General features: G+C 41.7%; 1 long non-coding RNA gene across 1 annotated transcript in view; it reads left to right on the top strand.

Moving 5' to 3' along the window:
* Positions 1-4,357: 4,357 nt before the first annotated feature.
* LOC143818056 (uncharacterized) overlaps positions 4,358-26,230 on the top strand; it is a 49,832-nt gene continuing 27,959 nt past the window's right edge. Inside the window, exon 1 of the long non-coding RNA XR_013224287.1 lies at positions 4,358-4,454. This is a non-coding gene — a long non-coding RNA (uncharacterized LOC143818056). The remainder of the gene's footprint in view (positions 4,455-26,230) is intronic.

The following is a 26,230-nucleotide window of genomic DNA, read 5'->3' as shown; positions in this document are numbered from 1 at the left end:
TATATTTTCTGTGTGTCTGTGAAAATCAGACTGCACTCAGATGATGTCTTAGTGCAGTCCAATGTTTTCTCACACCTATAGACTTGAAAGGGCACGTGCCATCCAATTTGCGGAGCAACTCGCAGCATGCTGCAATTTTTTTATCATGCCAAATCGATATGAGAAAAAAAATGTTGATCAGTACTGCCCGATAGTAAAAGATTGGTCTGAGTGGTATCCTATAAAACATAGCACTCATCTGATGTATACAGTGAAAGAAATAAGTATTTGATCCCTTGCTAATTTTGTAAGTTTGACCACTGACAAAGACATGAACGGTCTATGATTTTAAGAGTTGGTTAATTTTAACATTGAGAGATGGAATTTCAAAAATAAAATCAAGAAAATCTCATTGTATAAATTATATAAATTTATTTGCATTTTGCAGTGACAAATAAGTATTTGATCCCCTACCAACCATTAAAACTTCTCGCTCCTACAGACCAGTTAGACACTCCTAATCAACTCATTACCTGCATTAAAGAAAGTGGTCTGACATAGTCATCTTTATAAAGGACTCCTGTACACAGACTCAATTGATCAGTCAAACTCTAACCTCTGCAACATGGGCAAGACCAAAGAGCTTTATAAGGATGTCAGCGACAAAATCATAGACTTGCACAAAGCTGGAATGGGCTACAAAACCATACGTAACATGCTGGGTGAGAAGGAGACAACTGTTGGTGCAATAGTAAAAATTATAGACTGTTCATGTCTTTGTCAGTGGTAAACTTACAAAATCAGCAAGGATTCAAATTTTCCTTCACTGTATGCTAACATGAGCGAGCCATCTTAATCAGTTCAGAATCAGGCCATTTTCCCCTGTTCTTGACCAGGCACATTCTGGCATTTTATGGTACATGCTCTGCTAAGGACTCTAAATACATTTCTTCTTTGGATATTATAATACATTTTGCCTCTTTTCTTGCAATACATTGGGCTTCATTTTTACGAAATTTTAAAATTATTATTTTTTAATTACATGAATAGCCTGATTTCTGCTATGCATAGCAGAAATCACAGTCGCATATGAATACTGGCCACAGCTTTAAAAGGCTCATGATGACCGATTAAATTAGTCGCATTTTTCAGGAAAAGTTAGAAGCTCAGCATGTGAGTCCGCATCAAAGGCAGGGACGGATATGACAAATGACATAAATTATGTCATATGTCATGAAGGGGTAAAAGAATGTGTAAGATCATCATGGGGATGCGATTTTCTTGCATTTTGCATTAGCAACTATAAATTAGTGGAGATTGTCGCAAAAGGCTTCTCTGGAGAGATTAATGTAAATGACTGACAGAGGCATTAGGAGCTATTGGTTTGAGTGACAGGAAAGAATTAAGATAATATTGGGCATCTTATAATTTTCCCTGTGAATCTACACAATGTAGCTCTCCTCTAGTAATATGAAAAAATGTCGGCCTAGTGCAACCTACAGGTAGAGTGTCTCCTATAAGATGATATTATACGTTTGATGGAGCCTTGAGATAAGGCTAGAGATATCAGGCAAACAGGAGACACACATCTGTAGACAGTTATGCTCTATGGGTTTTGCTACTCATCAGTACAGAACAGAAATCTGATTGACTGTTCCTTTTCATTGAAAATGTGTTGGGGCAATTTCTAATTGATTGCAAAATAAATGTGTAGTAAACTTACAAAGTACACATTCAAGAAACACCGCTCCAATATCTCAAAAAACAAATTCAACATATTACTGCAAATTTACATCACAATCACTGTGTGGCCGCACAAAGTCACATCTATCTATATAATTGTCTAAGGGGTACTTCCATCTGTTTGTCTGTCACGAAAATCCCGCGTCGCTGATTGGACATATATACTATGTGGGATGTGTTATATACTACGTGGGCTGTGTTAGATACTGTGTGGCCTGTGTTATATACTGCATGGCCTGTGCTATATACTACGTGGCTGTGCAATATACTACATAGCTGGGTTATATACTACATGGGTGGTGCTATATACTATGTCTCTGTGCTATATACTACATGGCCTGTGTTATATACTACATGGGCTGTGTTATATACTATGTGGGCTGTGTTATATACTGCGTGGCCAGTGTTACATACTGTGTGGGCTGTGTTATATACTGCGTCTCTGTGCTATATACTAGGTGGGCTGTGCAATGTACTTGGCTGGGCAATATACTATATGGCTGTGCTATATACTACACGGCTGTGTTATATACTACGTGGGCTGTGTTATATCCTACGTGGGCTGTGTTATATACTAAGTGGGCTGTGTTATATGCTACTATACATATTCTAGAATACCCGATGCATTAGAATCTGGCCACCATCTAGTATGTCATAAATGTCACGTGACTATTTAAAGCCAAGATTAAATATAAGGAGATTCACATATGTTGCTTTGCAATGTTATCTTTTTCTAAGTATCAAACTCTTTTTCTATCATTTTAATGCCTCGCTCTACTGTATCCTGAGCTTTTGTACTTTTTCTGTTGATATAGTTTCTTCTATTCATACATTTTTTACTTATCAATGTAGCAAAGATTAATTTTTTTCCACAACTAATTATGACTGATAATTTTCATGTAATGATATAACAGAAGAAAATGTTTGAATAGTAAACTAAATTGTTATTAAAATATGTTATAAAAATGGTGATGAGAAATAATTATTTTCAGGAGAAAGTAATAAACTGTGGAAACAGATACTTCATTCCTTGATCAAAGCCAAAAGACATTTGGAAACCAGCTTCTTAGTGTCAGCTCCCCAAGTAATTTGCATTCAATTTGCTTGTTTATTTAAATGAGCAATTTGGGAAATGACTGCACGGAGCAATATAAGATAACAAAGAACTGACTTTGGCACAGTTATGTTGCTTCACCGTATCGATCATTTTCTCTCAAACTAATTTTGGTTGCAACATTTTACATGAACTGCCATATCCTTGACAGGCAATATTACAGTTCTACTCTTTCATCTGTCCAATGAGTTGCATTTAATATTAGTGAAATAGAAATGTGTTTATTGATAGGAAGAACCTTTAATTTTATAAAACACTCAAATGCAAAACTTCAAAATATGAACGAGAATTTGCCATTTTACACCCAAAGTTATTAAGCGATTACATTTATTCATTTTTTTTAATACATATTTTAACTACTATTGATAATCCTTGATAACATATTTCTCTTTTTTGCACTATATTTTTCACTTTCTTTCTATAGTATTTCTGCACATGTCCTAGAATTATATGGTACAAGCAGCACCTCTCACCCCTGTTTTCTATAGAAGCAAAAGTCCTTTATTTGGCAGAAATATTAATGAGAAAGACTTAAAATCCCATGCTATGTCTTTACCCACTGTTAAAAAAAATTGTTCTGGTTACTGTAAAACACTACTGTAAACACATGGCGAATCCCGCTCTGCACCAGGCATGTTGACCACTGCTGGTCACAGAGATATAATTCCTCTTAGCTGCATCATTAGACCCTGTCTAATTATCCTCCATTGAAACCAGATAACCTTGACAAAGGCCAAGCGTCAAATAATATCTGTTTACACTGATCAGTGAAAAATACAGAAGCATCATATTGCATAAAGCAACCTTCTAGCTCATCATTTAAGTGATGAAGTTTTCCTCATATGTTACTGGTTCCGATAATACTCAAGGAAAGAATTAACTTGTAAGATACAATTCAACTTTTGGATACATTCTTCTTTGACTGTAGTTTTCAGTGACTATTGTACTTGTACTGTTGGATGTTGTGCGGAGTTGGCACCAAGACTTTACTGAACCTATAAAATGTTGTTTGGAACATATTTACCTTCCATTTTCTGTATATTAATCTATGAATATGAGCAGGAGAAACATTATGGTAGACGAAAAAGATCAACTCGTTCAAATGGATTAGACAAAATATATATTTTTTAAATGTCTGTATTTTTTACTACTATAATATTTTATTATATTATTTACTTAATGGAGTAAATACATTTTGCTCAGTGTCACAATAAAGTTTCATAACATTTTCACTGAAACATAGGTACGTAAATATTGGGTTTATGAGATATTATCCTTAAAGAGGATATCCAGGACTTTAAAAAAGACTTGTAGTTGCTAACAGAGGCAACTACCTGCCTGTTGTACCTGGCGCCGGTCATTGACCGCTCCTGCCAGAAATTCAGCTGTTCCCTGTCAACAGAGCAACAGTTTTTTTTCCTGTTGACAGGGAGGGACTACTGGTGTCATGCTGAGTGGCTGCCAGCTTCCACCATTTAGGCAGTTGAAGCTGGCTGTCAATCAGCATATGACAGCAGTAATGTCGCCATGTCAACAGGAAGAGAAACTGCTGTTCTGTTTACAGCGAGCACCTGAATCTTTAGCAGGAGCAGTCAATGACCAAGGCGGGTACAGACAGGTAGTTGCCTTTGTTAGGAACCAGAGGCCTTTTTTAAAGTCCTTGATATCTTTTAAAATTGGGTCTTATTTCATGATTACTACTTATTATAAGCATTCGTGTTTCCAGTACATATGGTATTCATTTTTTCACAGCTACCACATGTACCCATGATAGCCTATGGTACTATGCACATGTCCATATTTTTACATGAACAATGTGCCCATGCAAAGCACATGGAGACATGTCAGGTTTTTTTTAGCAGCACGGAAGAACAAGGGCCAATACAAGTCTATGAGTTTGTGAAAAACACGTTTAGCACACGGATGGGCAGCCATGTTCTGTTCGTGTTTAACATTGCAAAGTAAAGGAGAAGCTTTGTAATGTTGTTCTTTCTCTATCCATGCTATACAAACACCAATGACACACTAATGGTAAAAAAGGCCACAAGATGACGCACAGATGGAAAACACTGATGACACCAGTACTGGGTTTTCATGTTCGTGACCTATACCAATGTGTGAAGGAGATCTGAGGCCTGTCCCACACGTCCAGATAATTCCGGTACCGGAAAAATCGGTACCGGATTTATCCATGTCTGTGTGTCAGTGTGCTCACGTGGCACATCAGTGTGGCACACATGCGGCAGCTATGTGCCGCCCGTGTGCCAACTGGGTACCACACGGACTGTGCAGGAGACAGCACTAGAGATAAGCGCTGTCCCCTGCATCTGGTGCTGAAGCCGGAATTCATTCCTTCCCAGCAGCGTTCGCTGGAGAGAAGGAATGAAAAATCATTGTTTTTTTTGTGTGTGTTTAAAACAAAGATCCTTGTCAACACCCCCCTCCCATCCCCTGTGCGCCTGCCCCTGGAAATAAAATACTCACCCGGCTCCCTCGATGCTTCCTCTCAGCGCCGCAGCTTCTTCCTGTATGAGCAATCACGTGGTACCGCTCATTACAGTGACGAATATGCGGCTCCACCCCTATGGGGTGGGAGGGGGGAGGTGACAAGGATCTTTATTTTAAACACAAAAAAAACAAAACTATGATTTTTCATTCCTTCTCTCCAACGAACGCTGCTGGAGAGAAGAAATGAATGGCGGCTTCAGCACCACAAGATGGGGGAACAGCGCTTACTGTAGCGCTGTCTCCTGCACGGCACATGGACGGCACACGGACAGCATCCGTGTGCGGTACGTGTTTTACATGGACCCATTGACTTTAATGGGTCCGTGTGATCCGTGCCCTCCCACGAACACTGACATGTCTCCGTGTTTTTCAAACGGACACACGGTCCATGAAAACACACTGACATGTGCAGAAACACATTGATTTTAATGTGTCTACGTGAGTCAGTGTCTCCGGTACGTGAGAAAACTGTCACCACACGTACTGGAGCCACTGACGTGTGAAACAGGCCTTAAAGAGTATCAGTACTTTAAATAGGATATCATTATTCTGGGGGTCATGGTACATGTTTTACATTAGGACCTGGGTGATCAGGTTTTGCCACTGCTGTACATTTTTTAAACACATTTATATTCAATTCTATCGCTTGAATAAATCACTTTATTTCTTGGAAAATACTGATTTGATATATTCCACTCTATTCTTAGAAATATATCGGGAGAAAAACAATTCTAGGGTGTTAAGAATCTCCAGAAGAGCCCTTTTTACAACTGTTTTTCTCCATTAAATTGATCAGTTTTATAGCTTTTCATTAAATCTAGCTGTGTTGCTTTGCATAAAACATTGCCGAATATGCTAAATGATTTACCTGAATATTGATTAAAAACATTTTTACTAAATTTAAAAAAAAAGCCTTTAAAAACATAAAACAGCTTTTTAAAAGAGAGTGGTCTTGAGACAAAACTACGCATTGATTCAGCTAATGAATTATGAAGAGCTTTTAATGGCCAGCTACCAATATTGACTGAGTGAATGAATGAACAAGATTAAGTTACCAGCAGTACTTTAAAAAAAAAAGTCTTGCAATCAAAGGTAGAGATTTTTTCATTCAGTTTAATTTGGGAAAGGTTCAGTATCCTTCCAGCAATGAAATTCAGAATGATCTCTCTCCTGAATTAATTCCTCAACAGATGTTTTAATCTCACTCGTCCTTTTGGATACCAGACCAAGTTTAATTTAACCTGCCTGAACTGTTTCACTGGAAGCTGTTTCTGCATGAGTGGATTTAATTCTTTGCCCCACCATATAATTATATGTTATTGCTTCCCTATGTGTATATACGTCTCTCATTTACCATGTCATCTTCACCTTATGCGCACTACTTTCTTTTTTTTCTTTAACTCATAGCTTACTTTTTTGCTAAAATATTGCATATGATGGGGGAGGAACATATACATTTTAAATTGTTTCTTTTAGAAAAAATAGATTAGAAAAAAAGATAAAATAAAAAAGTATTTAAATTCAGCATGTTACTCATCACTTCTTGGGCTAGCTGATTGCATTTCACCCTGACTTTCACCCTGACCTTGTCTCTGAGTTCATTCTTTGTCATTTGGATTTTTCATCTCATACTTGTAAAATAAGTACTTCATTGTGCCTCCTTCTTTGTTTTCAGATATCTTAAGGTGATTTTACACTGCAGAATTATCATGAATGGGTGTACCTAGGAACACTAGTTTCATGATGACCATGAAACAGGGTGTCGGCCACCTGACAAACGAGCAAAATGCAAACTGCTCATTTGTCAGATGCAATGACCATTTAGTTTTGAACAAAAGATCATAATTTTCAGCAGTGCATTGTTCTGTGTCATCAGGTCTTACGCTGACTAGAAGAAAGGCATGTGAGCTGAATTTTCTATTAATGATCTTTCAGTGTCTGCACATGTGGCATGAGATCAGCATGTGTAAACAGGTAGTTAGGTGTAATACTGGTGGCTGTAGACCTACTGCGCCATGTGCCAGTCTCATCCTGAATGTGCATGACTAAGTAACTATCTGGTTTTCGCTAGAGCCTCTGATGGTGAGGCTAGGCTTTGCCACATGTAGACACCAGGCCCCACTCCATGACAGTCTCATAGACTACAGCAATGAACCAGAACGTCAGACACATGGGTACGTGGTAGAGTAGGGCACAGAAAAAACATGGTCATGTGATCCAAGGTATAGATAGCCAGCACAGGATCAGAAGGTATAGCCGAGGTCAGTAGAACAGAGATCAGACATGACCAGATACAAGCATAAACATGGACTACAAGGTAGTAATCAATCATTCGAACAAGGAGTGATGGGAAGAGCTTCCTAATATAGTGCCTGCTCACATGAAATACACCAGGCAGACAGATCTCTGCAGGATACAGCAGGGTTAAATTCCTGCAAGAACCAGCCAAACCCCCTAAAGCCAAATGGAAACACCATGCTGTAGCAGCCGTGCAGAGGAGTGCTGCAAGAAGCAAACTTCAGCAAGTCAACCTGACATGAGGAGACACCGTGCATTGACCACGGTGAGTAGGGTGTTGCTGAGCAGGCATGACATTAGGCAACTTCCAAGAGGTGAAAATGTTGCAGTTGGTGGTCCGTTAAGACTGCGCATTGTGCAGTGCAAATATAATTTTAGTCTAATCCTCTGGTTTGCCATGTTCTGCCTTTGTGTTTGAATTTACTGAGTATCTGCTGTCAATCTATATGTATCTGATGTCAACCTGTTGAAGTGCAATGTAAGTGAGAAACGATCATCGTCTGTATTTGCTCCACTGTTTTATCTGTCTGCTGTTGGTATGATGATGTCACAATAAATGATTTTGTTGCACAGGATGGTATGTGCCAATCCGCTTTCTTTTCTACGGACAAACAGATTCTTTTCCTTTGGAAGTGGCAACCATAATCCCTGGTGTGTGTGCAGCTTCATCAACCCGAGGTCATACCGCTGTGCAATTGTCCTGCTTCTCTTCTATGGTATCTGATGTCAACCTCTTCATTGCAGAATTTTTTTTTTAACACACCCCTCTGATTAAACTGGGTGAAATGCACATTGGGGAGCAAGGTTACACAGCTAACAGGGCTCCACATTACTATGTAAGTCTGCATCCTAAATTATTCTATTTGATATACAGTTGTGCTCAAAAGTTTACATACCCCAGCAGAATTTTTGCTTTCTTGTCATTTTATCGGAGAATATGAATGACAACACAAAGACTTTTTCTCCACTCATGGTTAGTGGTTGGTTGAAGCCATTTATTGTCAATCTACTGGGGTTTATGCTTTTTAATCATAATGAGAACCCAAATGACCCAGTTCAAAAATTCACATACCCCTTTTCTTAATATCATGTATTGCCCCCTTTAACATCAATGACAGCTTGAAGTCTTTTGTGGTAGTTGTGGATGAGGTTCTTTATTTTCTCAGATGGTAAAGCTCTTCTTAGCAAAAGCCTCCAGTTCCTGAACATGTCTGGGCTGTTTAGCATGAACTGCGCACTTGAGATCTCAATGATATTGAGTAGGGTTGAGCAAAACGGATTAGACAAATTCAAAAATTGACGACTTTCTGCAAAGTCGGGTTTCATGAAACTGGATCCGATCCTAATGTAAGATTGGCCATGCGGTTGGAGATCTACGCGCCAAAGTCGCGTTTCATATGACGCTTTCACCGCCATTTTTCAGCCAATGAAGGAGGAAGCAGAGTGTGGTCAGCGTGATGACATAGGTCTCGGTCCCCACCATCTTAGAGAAGAGCATGACAGTGATTGGCTTGCTTTCTGTGGCGTCACAGGGGGTATAAAGGGGCGTGCACGCCGACCGCCATCATACTTCTGCCGATCTTAGCATAGGAGAGGTTGCTGCAGCTTCATCAGATTAAGGGATATAGTTAGGGAGGGAAGATTAACCCCCAAACTGCTTGTGCTGTAGCGATTTCCACTGTCCAACACCACCTTTTTTCTGCAGGGACAGTGGAGGCTATATTTTTGTGCATCAGCTCTGTAGCTTATTAGGCTGCCTTATAAGGCTCCCTGATAGCTGCATTGCTGTTTGCACGGTGCTGTGCAAACCAACTGCTTTTTTAAAAGCAAAAATCCTGTTGCTCCTTTCTACACAGTTATCTTGTTTATTTGTCCACAGTGCACTTTTGTGTGCAGCAGTCCTTTTTATTGCTGCCATACTTGTCTTGAGATCATTGTAGGGAGATTGAAATTGTACTACAGTCCTTGTATTTTTTCATATATCTTCCAGCCACTTTCTGCCACTTACATTGTGTTGTTTTATACACTAGGCCTGAGGTTTGGTTCAGTCTCCCCCCCAAAAAAGGGAGATTCAAATTCTCACAAAGTGGATATACTACAGTCCTGTTAGTTTGTAGTATATCAGCCAGCCACTTTCTACCACTTACATTGTGTTATTTTATACACTGGGCCTGAGTTTTGGTTCAGTCTCCCCCCCAAAAAAGGGAGATTCAAATTCTCACAAAGTGGATATACTACAGTCCTGTTAGTTTCTAGTATATCAGCCAGCCACTTTCTACCACTTACATTGTATTGTTTTATACACTGGGCCTGAGTTTTGGTTCAGTCTCCCCCCCAAAAAAGGGTGATTCAAATTCTCAACAAGTTTATACACACCTTCTACCTTGTTTTACAGTACCATATAACGGTTGTTATTTTGGTTAGATTTTCCAAAAAATGAGGAAGTCTGGGGGAAGAGCCCGTGGGCGGTCATTGCCAGCTGGTACTGATGGTGGTGGTGGTGGTGCATCTGGAGGTAGTGGCAAAAGCACAATAGCACCTAAGGCTGGAGGTGTTGAGCCAGCATAATCGTCAGGCTACACAAGGCCTCGAAGGCTCCCTTATCTGGGAGTAGGAAAACAGCTTTTAAAGCCGGAGCAGCAGGAAAAAGTTTTGGCTTTTCTTGCTGACTCAGCCTCTAGCTCTTTCACCTCCTCTTCAGAAAGTTCCAAATATAAAAGCAGTGAGTCATCAGTGGATGCTCCTGGTCAGGAACAAGACGTTTCCTTGTGTCCTTCACCCAAACCAAAAGTGAAGGATGCGTCAGGCAACACTACAGGTTACTCCATGGAGCTCTTTACACATACTGTGCCTGGGTTAGAAAGGGAAATTGTTAACTGCCCATTACAAGATGAATCGGAGTGCACTGATGCACAGCCACAGCTAGATTATTATGCTCTTCCATTGACTCAGATCGCTACATTTCCCTCGCAGTGTACTGAGCCTGAATCTGACCCTGATGAGACTATGGTTCCCCATCCTGAACGCTATAGCACCTTACACGATGACACAGAGGAAGGTGCACATGACATTGAAGAGGAGGTGATAGATGACCCAGTTGTTGACCCAGATTGGCAGCCATTGGCGGAAGAGGGTGCCGCTGCCAGTAGCTCAGAAGCGGAGGAGGATGATCCGCAGCAGCCATCTACATCTCAACAGCTGTCATTTGGCAGGCCCTTATCAGGCCAAAAATGTGTGTCAAAAACAAAAACAGTTTTAGGACAGCGTGGCCATCCGGTGAAAGTAGCACAGCGTGCAATGCCTGAAAAGCTGTTCGATAGTAGGAAGAGTGCAGTGTGGCAATTTTTTAACCAACATCAGAATGATCAGTCAAAAGTTATCTGTAAGAAATGCTCAAAGACCTTTAGCAGAGGGAAGAATCTTCAAAATTTAAATACAACGTGCATGCGTAGACATTTAACCAGCATGCAATTGCAAGCCTGGACTAACTACCAAATGTCACGTACCGTTGGTGCACCTGCTCTGAATGAAGGTAGTCAGCAACGCTACATTGCTTCCCTCCCTGTAAGCCCACCGGTTAGGACACCAGCAGCAGCAAATGTGGAGGTATCATCGCAAGGCCAAAGCAGGGTCAGGGAATCAAAAGTTTATTGGTAGGAAACACTGTATGTAGGCCAGCATCAAGAATACCATGTCCACCACCACCACCACCGCTAGTTCCACCATATGCAGCTCTCCAGTCCAGCTCACCCTACAAGAGACTCTCATTAGGAAAAGAAAGTACTCATCCTCTCATCCGCATACACAGGGTTTGATCGCCCACATTGCTATACTAATCTCATTAGAGATGATGCCCTACCGGTTGGTTGAAAGTGAAGCTTTCAAAGACCTGATGGCCTATGTAGTACAACGTTATGACCTACCCAGTCGGCACTTCTTTGCGAGATAAGCCATCCCAGCCCTCCACCAGCATGTCAAAGACCGCATTGTCCATTCACTGAGGCGATCAGTCAGTGGAAAGGTGCACCTCACAACAGATGTATGGACCAGTAGTCATGGCCAGGGACATTACGTGTCCATCATGGCGCACTGGGTTAATGTGGTGGATGCAGGGTCCACAGGAGACAGCCATTGTTGGACAGTTCTGCCTAGCACACAGTCTAGGAAACAGTTGGCTGTAGGCGTTCTCACCCCTCCTCCTTTTCCTCCTCCTCCTCCTCCAGAAGCGAAAGCTCATCCACAGAGTGCAGTCGCATGACCACTCCATCCGCAGCTGCCAGTGTTGCACACGAGGTGTCCCATTATCGGACAGCTAGTGGTAAGCGTAGGCTGTGTTACAAATGAAGTGTTTGGGTGACAAAAGACACACCGCGGAAGTACTGGCCGAGTACTTGCAGCAAGAAACTCAGTCGTGGCTGGGCAGTCTACATCTTGAGGCAGGCAAGGTAGTCAGTGATAACGGAAGGAATTTTATGGCTGACATAGCCCTTTCAGAACTGAAAAACATACCTTCACTGGATCACACCTTGAACCTGGTGGTGCAGTGCTTCCTGAAAAATTATCCGGGGTTACCAGCCCTGCTCCTGAAGGTGCGAAGACTTTGCTCACACATCCGCCGGTCACCCGTACACTCCAGCCTTATGCTGAACCATCAGCGATTGATAAATCTTCCCCAGCACACCTAATAATCGACGTTGCAACAAGGTGGAACTCCACACTGCACATGGTTCATAGGCTGTGCGAACAGAGGTGTGCTGTAATTTATTTGTGGGAGGCTACACATACACAGGCAGGCACTTGGATGGCAGACATGGAGTTGTATGGTGTGCAGTGGTCGAATCTACAAGACCTCTGTCAAGTCCTTCAGTGTTTTGAGGAATGCACACGGCTAAGTGCAGACAATGCCATCATAAGCATGAGCATCCCACTAATGTGTCTGCTGATGCAAAGTTTGATGCACATTAAGGAGCAGGCGTCTGCAGCCGAGGAGGAGGGAAGCCTTGATGACAGTCAGCCATTGTCTGCTCAGGGAACTCTCCTGGACGAGGTGGCGGACGAAGAGGAGGAGGAGGATGATGGGGATGAATACTGGATGCTTCTCAGGGGGCAATATAAACTGGTGGCATTGCAAGGTCAGGTACAGGGGTTTTGCGGGACACAAGTGATGTTTATTTGCAAGAAAGTGCTCCTCAACTCAGCACAAGCAGTGAATTGACACCTGGAACATTGGCACACATGGCTGAGTATGCCTTGCATATCCTAAAAAAGGACCCCGCATTATCAAAATGATGACTGATGATGATTACTGGTTGGCCTGCCTCCTGGATCCACGGTATAAAGAAAAAAAAATATCATGCCACATGAGAACATTGACCAAATATTGGCTACCTAACAAGCAACTCTTGTAGACCGTTTGGTTCAAGCATTCCCAGCACACAGCGGCGGTTATGGTTCTCACACGAGCCGTAGGGGGCAACATATGGCAGAGGTGTTAAAGGTGCACAAACCCGAAGTGGCGTTGGACAGAGGGGTTTTATAACCAGGTTGTGGAGTGATTTCGCAATCACCGCTGGCACGACAGGTACTGCTGCATCGATTCAAAGTGACAGGAGACAGCATTTCTCCAGTATGGTTACAAACTACTTTTCCTCCCTTATTGATGTTCTCCCTCACAGGTCATTCCCCTTTGATTACTGGGCATCTAAAATAGACACCTGGCCTGAATTGGCAGAATATGCATTACAGGAGCTCGCTTGCCCTGCTGCTAGTGTGCTATCAGAAAGAGTCTTCAGTGCTGCTGGTTCAATACTGACCGAAAAAAGGACACGTCTGGCTACCCGAAATGTTGATGATCTAACCTTCATTAAAATGAACCAATCATGGATTTCAATCTATTTGTCCCCACCTTCCCCTGCTGACACGTAGCTTGCCTGAAAACTGTCTTGCTTTTGGCCTCCTCTTATTGACTTCTCCAATTCCTCCATTTGCAGCTGCTGAATGTCCACCATAGGCCATTTTTATACCTCCCTAAATAGGCTGACTCCCCCCACAGGGCCGTTGTCACCACCTAAATAAATTAAGATTGACAAGCTTCAGTAATAATTGATGTTTTTGGCATTAAAATGGGCACTGTAGGTGTTTTCCTGTCCTCCACTCACTGCAGACTTTGATTCCCCATTGACTTGCATTGGGTTTCGTGTTTCAGTTGGCCCCTGACTTTTCACAATAATCGGCCGATTTCACCCGTCCCGACTTTTGACAAAGTCGGGTTTCGCGAAATCCGACTCGATCCAAAAAAAGTAAAAGTCGCTCAACTCTAATATTGAGGTTAGGCGACGGAGATGGCCACTTCCGAAACTTCATTATGTTATGCTGTAGCCAATGACAGGTCGACTTGGCCTTTTTTTTGGATTGTTCTCATGTTGGAACATCCAAGTACAGCCCACGTGCAGCTTCTGGGCTGATAAGTGCAAATGTGCCTCCAATATTTGCTGATAACATGCTGCATTCACCTTTCCTTCAACTCTGACCAAATTTCCTGTGCCTTTGTAGCTCACACATCTCTAAAACATCAGCAATCCACCTTCATGCTTTACAGTAGGAATCATGTTCCTATCATCATAGGCCTTGTTGACCACTCTCCAAATAAAATGTTTATAGTTCTGCCCAAAAAGTTCAATTTTGGTCTCATCACTCCAAGTTTCCTTGTTCCAGAAGTTTTGAGGCTTGTCTCTGTGCTGTTTTGTGTTTTGTAGGTGAGATACTTAGTGGAATTTGCACAGTAATGGCTTTCTACTGGTGACTCGACCATGTAGCCCATTTTTCTTCAAATGCCTCCTTTTTGTGCTTCTTGAAACAGCCACACCGCTAGTTTTCAGAAAGGTCGGTATTTCAGCTGATGTTATTTGTGGGTATTTCTTTGCATCCCGAACATTTCTCCTGGCAGCTGTGGATGACATTTTTGTTGGTCTACCTGACCATGGTTTCGTTTTGCAGAGCCCTTGATTTTCCATTTGTTAATCACAGTTAATATGCTGCTGACTGGCATTATCAATTCCTTGGATATCTTTTTGTATCCGTTTCCTGTTTCATACAGTTCAACTACCTTTTCCCATAGATCCATTGACAATTCTTTAGCTTTCCCCATAACTCACAATCCAGGATCGTCACTGGCTAGATGAAAAATGCAAGAGTCTGTCTGGATCCCAGAAACTCATTCAGCAAAGTATGCCTGCAAAGGAGCAGCGGCAGGGAGCAAAGAAGAGGACATCATCGCATGAAGATGGGAGGCACCGGACCTGGACTGCGACATCCATTTGACCGGACCAAACCGGGACCGCCCCTCGGTGAGTATAATCTAACTTGTTTTTGTTATTTTTCAGGTTACATTGGGGGCTTATCTACAGCATTATAGAAAGCTGTAGATAAGCCCCTGATGGCCGTGGCCTTAGCTTATAGGCCTAAATTGGGATGACAGATTCCCGTTAATAAAGGTGTTTTACTCTACCACCCTGGTCCCATTACCATTCTTCTTAGGCACATGCCTAGTTGTTGTTCAGTTATTCATATTTTGAAGGGTCAGCCATTCAATATTTTAGGACCTACATGCCACTAATATGTATATTATTAATTTATACATATATTTCTTTAATTCCATTTAAGCTGCTATGCCTCATTTTTTCTGTTTGTTCTAATATGCTAAACAGTAAAAATGTCCCACACAGTAATGGTACCCTTCTTATGTGCCACCCTCTATGCCAATATATAGTATAATAACAGTATCAAAGTGGGCACAACAATAGATAAAGCTAGAATGATATTATAAACAGTAATGAAGACTGAGCATTACAATACACAAAAAATGATGCACTGTACAAAAAAGGCAGAAAGACTAAAACTGCTACATTATCCGCGTTGTGAACTACAGCTGCCACATTGTCTTTTCTTGCTAGCTATTACTTTTTACAAGCAAAACACACCACAACTGCCAACCTGAACAGAGATCTAGAATAAAACAAGAGTGATGAGAAATTAAAAGGCCAGTTTGTTTCCTTTTCACTAAATTATGTTAAAAAGAGATGATTAGTGATGAGCGAATATACTCGTTACTTGAGAACTCCCGAGCACGCTCGGGTGTCCTCCGAGTATTTTTTAGTGCTCGGAGATTTAGTTTTTTCGCCGCATCTGAATGATTTACAGCTACTAGCCTGCTTGATTACATGTGGGGATTCCCTAGCAACCAGGCAACCCCCACATGTACTTATGCTGGCTAATAGCTGTAAATCAATCAGCTGAGGCAATGAAAAGTAAGTTTCCGAGCAGAAAAAGATACTCGGAATACCCCCGAGCATGCTCGGGAAATATCGAGTAACGAGTATATTCGCTCATCACGAGAGATGATATTTTTTTTTTTTTAGAAAGTCTATCCCTTTCTAACACTTACGTAGGATAGAATACCTAGATTTAGCAAATATTGGACACAGTTGTTTAAGTCATACTTTCACAAACAGCATTTTACCTATTTTACCTTTTGAAACCTTCCATAGCTTTAACTCATTATCTATTGAATTTGTGAGTAAACAGCATTTTACAGCAAAAATGCACGCAGACGAATCTACAATATCTCTGTCTCTGGTGGGTAATACAATATAACTGCTTCAGAGATATGCATTTCCATGATTGAAAATTAATTCCCTATTTGTTGTTGTGCTGTTAGGCTCTAGATTATGCATTCTGTACATACAAATAACATGTACATTAAATCAATTATTCATATATTGCTGCTTGCACAATGAATAATAGCAAACCGTGTGCATTTTGTATTATGCAGCAAAGAACAAAATAACAATAAGGACTGAATTACATCAAAACTCAAGTAGAAGAACAGTCATGTTCAGCATTTCATCCATTGGTGTTGCTTTGAGGAAAAATGGAAAGGTGGCTGCACCAGTTGCCAAAATCTTAGGCGTGAAAACAGATTTAGGCATTGTCAAATTTGTCCGTCTGGCAGAAGGCTGCTTGGGTCTTCACTGCATTGGTTTTCACAGAACACTGATATACCATTAAAAACTGTAACAGAGCAGGGAGCCATATGCTCCTTGCTCTGCTATTCCCTGCAGCAAATTAGAGGCATAATTGCTACAGTGTTGCAAAGAGGGGGACACTATCACTATGTGGAGGCACAAAAGTGTAACTATTACTGCTTGAAAGTATACTGGGAGTCTGCTGTTACATTTTGAAGGCACTATAATGCAAAAAAAAAAAAGATGCATTATGCAAACAAGGCACAGCCAATAATCATAAAAATAGAAAAAAGATTTTTAAAAAATACACTATATAGAGGAAATCACAAATTCAAGCAATTAAAATACACAGATGTGTACACTACTACTCATGTTTGACCTTAGTATGGAGCATCTCAAAAAGGGTGTAATAGTTAGCCACTGCAATAGCAAATACAATGCAAAGACTAAAAGGGAGATGAAATCATCATCATGCATATTTCTGGTAAACCAGTTTCTTCATGCAACCAGTGACACAAATAGGGATCTCATCTCTCACATTGTCCTTTTGATTGACCTGAGTATTAGAGTATATTATTGCAGTGACCATATGTTACACCCTTATTGTGGGGTCCGATGTTAGTGGTGCCTGATCATGAACATATTTGATATTGTCTCATGTGTAAAATCCAGTCTGTCAAAACTATCAATATATGCTAATAACAAACCCATATACTAAAGAGAAACAAAAACCTAAATGCCAAAATTGCGTTTTTGGCACATAATCTCCCTATTTACTGCAATAAAGAGTCTGAAATGTCACATGTACCCAAAAGGAGTATGAATTAATATGTCAACTAGGGATGAGCGAACATGCTCGGTGATACTCGGATATCATTCTAGTATCTGGGTGCTTGGATGTGATTATCACTCAGTGAGCTTTAGCCGGTACTCGATTTCAATCTCAAATCCCCACCCCACATGTTTGGCACCTGTTACACAGCCAATTTCCATAAAAGGATACATTACATTACTGTAATGCCATAGCCATCTTGACAATAGCATTACTACGATTGGCTCCCCATTAATAAACTATTACGTGTTCTGTGGCACATTTCGGTGTTATACAACACTCCATAAAAGCGCTGTAACAGTTTTCTGTATTAAATAACTCATTTGCATTCAATGACGTTCTCTCTGGTACATTTCGTTGTTATATAATAGTCTAAAAAAGCGTTGAAACATTTTTTGGCATTCAATTACTCATCCATATACTATTACGTGCCCTGTGGTTCATTTCGGTGTTATACAAAACTTCAAAAAGCGTTGAATTTTTTTGTATTCAATTATTCATCCATATACTATTTCATGGTCTGTTGTACATCTCCGTGTTATTTAACACTCCCAATAAGTCTTCAAACTTTTTTCTGTATTCAATTTAGTCATTCGTATACTATTAAATATAGTATATTAATGACTACATATATATATACACTCACTGGCCACTTTATTAGGTACACCTGTCCAACTTCTTGTTAACACTTAATTTCTATTCAGCCAATCACATGGCGGCAACTCAGTGCATTTAGGCATGTAGACATGGTCAAGACAATCTCCTGCAGTTCAAACCGAGCATCAGTATGGGGAAGAAAGGTGATTTGAGTGCCTTTGAACGTGGCATGGTTGTTGGTGCCAGAAGGGCTGGTCTGAGTATTTCAGAAACTGCTGATCTACTGGGATTTTCACGCACAACCATCTCTAGGGTTTACAGAGAATGGTCCGAAAAAGAAAAAAAATCCAGTGAGCGGCAGTTCTGTGGGCGGAAATGCCTTGTTGTTGCCAGAGGTCAGAGGAGAATGGGCAGACTGGTTCGAACTGATAGAAAGGCAACAGTGACTCAAATCGCCACCCGTTACAACCAAGGTAGGCCTAAGAGCATCTCTGAACGCACAGTGCGTCAAACTTTGAGGCAGATGGGCTACAGCAGCAGAAGACCACACCGGGTACCACTCCTTTCAGCTAAGAACAGGAAACTGAGGCTACAATTTGTACAAGCTCATCGAAATTGGACAGTAGAAGATTGGAAAAACGTTGATTGGTCTGATGAGTCTCGATTTCTGCTGCGACATTCAGATGGTAGGGTCAGAATTTGGCGTAAACAACATGAAAGCATGGATCCATCCTGCCTTGTATGGAGCATCTTTGGGATGTGCAGCCGACAAATCTGCGGCAACTGTGTGATGCCATCATGTCAATATGGACCAAAATCTCTGAGGAATGCTTCCAGCACCTTGTTGAATCTATGCCACGAAGAATTGAGGCAGTTCTGAAGGCAAAAGGGGGTCCAACCCGTTACTAGCATGGTGTACCTAATAAAGTGGCCGGTGAGTGTATATATCTATATCTATATATATATATATATATATATATATATATATATATATATATCTATATATATATATCTATATATATATATATATATATATATATATATATATATATATATATATATATACAGTACAGACCAAAACTCTGGACACATCTTCTCATTTAAAGATTTTTCTGTATTTTCATGACTATGAAAATTGTACATTCCCACTGAAGGCATCAAAACTATAAATTAACACATGTGGAATTATATACTTAACAAAAAAGTGTGAAACAACTGAAATTATGTCTTATATTCTAGGTTCTTCAAAGTAGCCACCTTTTGCTTTGATGACTGCTTTGCACACTCTTATATCAGTCCAAAAACACATTAAAAATGTTTTCTGTATTCAATCACTCATCCACATAGTATCAAGTGCTCTGTAGCACATTTTGGTGTTATATAACTCTCGCAAAAAGCATTGAAACATTCTCCTGCTTTCAATTACTCATCCATATACTATTACATAATCTGTGGTACATTTAGGTAACACTCCCAAAAAAGAGTTGAAAAATGTTTCGATATTCAATTATTCATCCATAAGGTACTATATGCTCTGTGGGCGATAAAAATAGCAGAATCGAGCAAGACTTCAGAGGGAGTTATCAGAGGAATATTGGAACCAGAAGAAGCTGGTGTGACAATGGAGGTGGAAGGAGACTGTGATCCAGAACCTGCCATTTTTCCAGAACAACCAAGGCCCGAACCCTGGCCGCAAGCTTCACTACTGGGATTCTTGTGTACTGCGGACAGGGGATCTCTTGGGGATCTCTACCTCCTATGAAGGTGCAGGTGAAGGTGCATGTGACACGGGATGTCGCTCTTTTTTTATGCTAGGGGCTTCGGCGCTTCCCGATGCTTGGTTGCTTACAGGACAGGCACCAGAGAATCCAGCTCATGAAGTAGAAGGAGGCAGTCCCCCAGCCTCCTGAGGAAAGAGAAGAAGAAATGGACACCTGAAGAGGATTATTGTATTACTCTGTTCAAAGCCTGCCTGTCTAGGAGTACAGCAAATACAATTTAAAAATATTTGAATGAGGCCCCCCAGTTGTTTCCTTTCTAGTGTCTATAGATGAATGACCCGCCTTATAAATTTTCCTGGTGTTATACTTTCTGCAAAGCATTTATGAGTGTACAAGTACATCAACTAAACTTTCAAAATATTTACATTCAAAAAATGTTTATGGATTCAATTATTCATCCATACAGTATTACATGCTTTGTGGTACATTAAGGTGGTATATAACACTCAAAAACAGCATTTAAATTTTTTTCTGAATTTAATTACCCATCCATACAGTATTACATGCTTTGTGGTACTTTACGGTGGCATATAACACTCTAAAAAAGCATTGAAAAAATTGTCTGTATTCAATTAGTCATCCATATAGCATTAGGATCTTTCTGTGACATTTCAGTGGTATATAATAGTCCAAAAAAGCTGTGAAAAATTTGTCTGGATTAAATTAGTCATCTATACAGTATTATGTGGTTTCTTACATTTCGGTGGTATATAATGCTCAAAAAAAGCATTGAAAAATTTGTTTGGATTCAAATGCTCATCCATACAAAATATTGTGCATTGTGTTAAATTTTGGTATTATTAACACTCCAAAAAAATGCTAAAAAAAATTGTGATTCAATTAGTCATCCATACAGTTTACTTTGGTTCTTTTTACATTACGATGGTATACAAAGCTCAAAAAACCTTTACAAAAATTGTATGCATTCAATTTTTCATCCATACAGTTTAGCACAGTGTATAAGACTCCAAAAAACTTCAAACATTTTTTATGGTTTCAATTATTCATTAACACAACTTAATGCAGTTCTTGTTACATTATATTGGTATATAAAGCTCCAAAGAAATGTTCCAAAAATTTTTTATGGATTAAATTATTCATCCATAGTTATTTTTACATTACGGTGGTATATAAAACCCCCCAAAACCTTTCCAAAGATGTTTATGGATTGCATTATTCTTATATACAGTTTAATATGGGCTTTATTATGTTACAGTGGTATACTAAACTCCAAAAAGCTCTTCTAAAAAATGTTATGGATTCAATTATTCCTCCATACAGTTTAACATGATTCTTATTACATTACGGTGGTATATATAACTCCTAAAAACCCTTCCAAAAAACTTATGGATTCAATTATTTATAAATATAGTTTAACTTGGTTCTTGTTACGGTCATATAAATTTTAAAAAAAAATTATGGATTCAGTTAGTCATCCATAAAGTGTTAGGTGTCTAGTTCCTGCTGCTGCACATGGAGAATCTCAAACCAGGTCCACTGCAGTCTCCCATTCTCCTCCAGCTGCAATGGAACCTGCTCAGCAGAGACGTCGGTCCCAGCATCTGGCTCAAGCTGATACTGTGCGCTTGGTTATTGCTGCCTTTCCAGGCTCTGCCTTTGTAGCCAGCACTGATCAGCAGCGAGCAGGTCTTTCAGGTACTAATTCCTGCTTTTCTCATTCTTAGCATGCCCATGGGACGACCTCCCATTGGAAGTCGGGGGACACATGCTCAGGTCCTGTTGCAGCTCCTATTGGACCAGCAGGAAGGTCCCGGAGCGCTACTACTATGAAAGGTTTGCATGGCCACTCGGCCATGCACTAGTGTAAACTTGCTAACGTGTGTGCATGTATGCCTGTCGATGGATTAAAGCTCTGAATCACTCCCATCTCTAGAGTTGTTGACTGCTTGCGAATGATGGAAGCTACCTAGCGCCTGACAGTGCTATCCCGCACATCTAGCACATGATACTGTGTCTGTTAGCAGTGACCACCAGTGCGGCGCTGTGGGCTAATAGTGCGCTTTCCTGGCCCAAGTTTGGGTGGTTAGTGGCATCCATACAGAGCGGAGCTGCACCCACTCTTGTGCAGTAAATTCTTAGTTCTGGTTAATCTCTGACACCCCAGTAGTGGTGTCGAGCGCAAGAGGTCTAAAGGAACTCTTTCCCTGAGTCTTGGGACAGAGTTCAGTGACTCTTTGTTTGTGCTTTTTGTGTGGTACCGCGGCCCTGTGAGGTAACAGGGTTCGCTTCCTTCATACGGGGTGAAGCTAACCCGTGTGTGTATTCACATTATACCACCATCTAGTCCATCTTTACCGAGCAGCAGGTGTCTTTTCTGCACGGTGGACCCCAGATTGCAAAAGCACCTAATATCCTCTCTAATTATTATTTGGTGTGTTCCGCCAGTCCTAACATACAGTTTTACACAATTCTTGTTAGATTACGGTGGTATATACCACTCAAAGAATCCCTTCCAAAAAATTTTATGGATTCAATTATTCATCCATACAGTTTAAAGGGCTTTGTGTAAAATTATGGTGGGCCAAACCACTTGGCCTTGTACAGTTCACAAAATATTTTTATTCAAAAAATTGCTATTGTCATACATACTGTAAAATCTGCTTTGTGCGAAATTTTGTTGGTTAGAAATAAAAAAACAAAATTGGCCTGCTACAGGTGAACAAAATTTGGTTGTTCAAAACCAAAATTGGCTTGCTACAGGCCTGCAAATTTGGTCACTAGGTACTCGGTCCTCAGCCACCTCTATTTCTCCCTGTGTGGCTTCCCCGCTTTATGCCAGCAAGTGTCCAGGAACATCACCTGTGTCCTTACCAACATGGTAACTGGGATTTTCCACTTAAAGATCGACATGTGGCCAGAGATGCTACAATTCACTGATGGCACACTCGGGGAACACTGTGAAGGCCAAGGCCGAGTCCCACACTGGCAAGACACATGTATTACTGATGAAACTACTTATATCAGAGTTTTTCCACCTCCTCCACAGTTCCTCCACCCTTTCCTGATCCTCCTCATCTTCTACCTCCAATGTGCAATCTCAGATCACATGTCAGCTGGAAGCTCTGCAGCACTGCCTCAGGAAAGCGATAACAGGCTCTTCTGAAACTAAATTGTCAAGGAGACAAACTGCACACTGCGACACAGCTATTAAAAGGAATAACAGACCAGACAGATCTGTGGCTCTGGCCAATGAAACTTTCAACCAGGTATTGTCATGTGTGATAATGGCTGTAACCGGATGGTGGCTGTGAAGCTTGGCAAGCTCATACATGTACTATGCTTGACCAACGTGCTCAACTTGGTAGTTAATCAGTTTTTGAAAACCTGACAATATTTGCCAGAGCTTCTGGTCAAGATACGTCTCGTCAGCGGTAATTTCTGCAAGTTAGCTACAGCTGCTGCCGCACTGGCAGTACTGAAGCAGCCCATGTTAGTGCCAGCCCACCGACTGATGTGCGATGTGACCACACACTGGAATTCCACACTGCACCTGCTGGCAAGACTTTGTGAGCAGAGGAGGCCAGTTGTGGAATACTAGCTCCAACACGTCCACCGATATTCTGGTGAGCGGTTAGCGGTGATTGTGCCATCATCAGAGCAACAATCCCTCTTCTGTGACTGCTTAAACAGGTGCTGCTGACAATTAAACATGAAGCTTTGCATTTGGACCAGTTGGAGAAGGAGCAAGACATGAGATACTACCCAGCCTCATCTAATCTGTTCAGTGTGGATTGGGTAACAATGAGGACATGAAGGCTGAGGAGGAGGAAGAAAGGAGCTGAAACCCGCACAAACTTTGTCCGGTCTCTCCTATGTGGATGGGCTAGGTAGGGGAAAGAGGAAGAAGAGGGAGGAGGAGATAGAGAGTAGTCAACAACGTGCAGACAGTAGTGTTGAGCGATACCGTCCGATACTTGAAAGTATCGGTATCGGAAAGTATCGGCCGATACCGGCAAAATATCGGATCCAATCCGATACCGATACCCGATACCAATACAAGTCAATGGGACTCAGGTATCGGACGGTATTCCTGATGGTTCCCAGGGTCTGAAGGAGAGGAAACTCTCCTTCAGGCCCTGGGAACCATATAAATGTGTAAAATAAAGAATTAAAATAAAAAATATCGCTATACTCACCTGTCCGACGCAGCCGGGACCTCGGCGATTGTAAGCGGCAGCGTTGTTTCTTTAAAATTCGCGCTTTTACTTGCTTACGTGAATTCCCGGCTTCTGATTGGTCAGGGCGGCCATGTTGCCGGGACTCGGACCAATCACAGCAAGCCGTGACGAAATTACGTCACGGCTTGCTGTGATTGGTCCGCGTCCCGGCAATATGGCGCCGTGACCAATCACAAGCCGTGACGTCACGGGAGGCTGGACACGCGCGCTTTTCAAAATAAGCGCGTGTCCAGCCTCCCGTGACGTCACGGCTTGTGATTGGTTAATGGCGGCCATGTTCCTGGGACGCGGACCAATCACAGCAAGCCGTGACGTAATTTCGTCACGGCTTGCTGTGATTGGTCCGCATCCCGGCAATATGGCGCCGTGACCAATCACAAGCCGTGACGTCACGGGAGGCTGGACACGCGCGCTTTTCAAAATAAGCGCGTGTCCAGCCTCCCGTGACGTCACGGCTTGTGATTGGTTAATGGCGGCCATGTTGCCGGGACGCGGACCAATCACAGCAAGCCGTGACGTAATTTCGTCACGGCTTGCTGTGATTGGTCCGAGTCCCGGCAACATGGCCGCCCTGACCAATCAGAAGCCGGGAATTCACGTAAGCAAGTAAAAGCGCGAATTTTAAAGAAACAACGCTGCCGCTTACAATCGCCGAGGTCCCGGCTGCGTCGGACAGGTGAGTATAGCGATTTTTTTTATTTTAATTCTTTCTTTTACACCTTTTTACATTAATGTTGTTTCGATACCGATATCCGATATTACAAAAATATCGGATCTCGGTATCGGAAATTCCGATACAGCAAGTATCGGCCGATACCCGATACTTGCAGCATCGGAATGCTCAACACTAGCAGACAGGGAAGTGTTGGTTGTAGGGAGCTTGGGCCATATGGCTGACATTATATACTGCTGCCTTTCCCATGACCCTCGCGTTACATTCATTTTGGCCAAAAAGAGTACTAGTTGTTCACCCTGCTAGACCCAGGCTACAGTGATTACTTTTCATCTTTTCTTCCTTGGGCAGAGAGATCTTCTAAAATTGTGCTATAACAGAAGGCCATTGTAGAGAATATGTTGAAAAATATTCCTATCCGACAACGCTATCAGCAAGGGGGCAAGTTTCCATACCCAACCAAGAAGGAGAGGTGAGGGAGACACACAACAGCTAAAGCAGATGCAGAAGTACACTGTCAAAGGCCTGGGCCAATTTCATGACACTCCCCCAGCATACATGCCTTGATGACTGGATATTTTAGAAAAGTAGAGAAACATTTTTAAAAATTATCATGCATTACCTGCCTGACAAAACCAGCATACCCCCTTATTCCTCTGCAACTTCCAGCTATTGGGTCTCAAAGCTAGACACCTGGCATGAGCTGTCCTTCTATAATTCAGAGGTGTTGTGTTACCTGCCACTAGTGTCTTGCCTGAGGGACTTTTAGAGCCATCAGGGGTCATAATAGACAGATACCTTTGCCTGTCAACAGTAAGTGCTGATGTGACACCCCTGAAGGTCTAGTCACCACAGAGATACTGCACCTCAGCTAGAAGTGTTGTACTCTATTCTTGGGTAAGGAGGGGACACTATCCAGTAGCCACACACACTAGCATCCAACACTAGACCTCTATAGGCCTGGAGGGAACTAGTTTGAGGGTGTTGGTGGAGTGAGTAGAATTATCATGGAAACAAGAGGGAGGAGTTAGTTAGTGAGTTAGACAGTTGGACCTGGGGACTTGAGCTGAGAGGAGCTCGACCAAGCACCATAGAACAGAGAGAGAGAACAAGGAGGATAGAGAGAAGTTCCAGAGAGTGAGAGAGGAAGAAGGGGTCTTAGGGGCATGGGTAGCGAGGAATCCACCTGTGGGGCCTGAATCCACTCCGAATATAGTTGGGTGAAGGCACCAGGTCGCAGTGTGGGAACCGGCCTCCAGACTAGTGGAGAACTACAAGGCTCAGTTAGCAAGCCGGAGGTTGTGGTAACTGTACATGCCACAGCCACAGACATTTGCCAAAAAGGCAGCCACATAGAATCAAGAGGATCAGGAGGACTTTGCCTGAAAAGGTCTGAGGCTGCTGGCTTGGTACACTGTGTGTGAAGGCGCAGGGCAGGAGTGGCAGGAGCCAGCACAGTGAGATGGCCAGGAGAGGAACATAA

The sequence above is a fragment of the Ranitomeya variabilis genome, chromosome 3, assembly GCF_051348905.1.
Source record: "Ranitomeya variabilis isolate aRanVar5 chromosome 3, aRanVar5.hap1, whole genome shotgun sequence".
Taxonomy (NCBI): Eukaryota; Metazoa; Chordata; class Amphibia; order Anura; family Dendrobatidae; genus Ranitomeya; species Ranitomeya variabilis.
The sequence above is the reverse complement of the archived record's forward strand: the minus strand, read 5'-3'. Positions and strand labels throughout refer to the sequence as shown.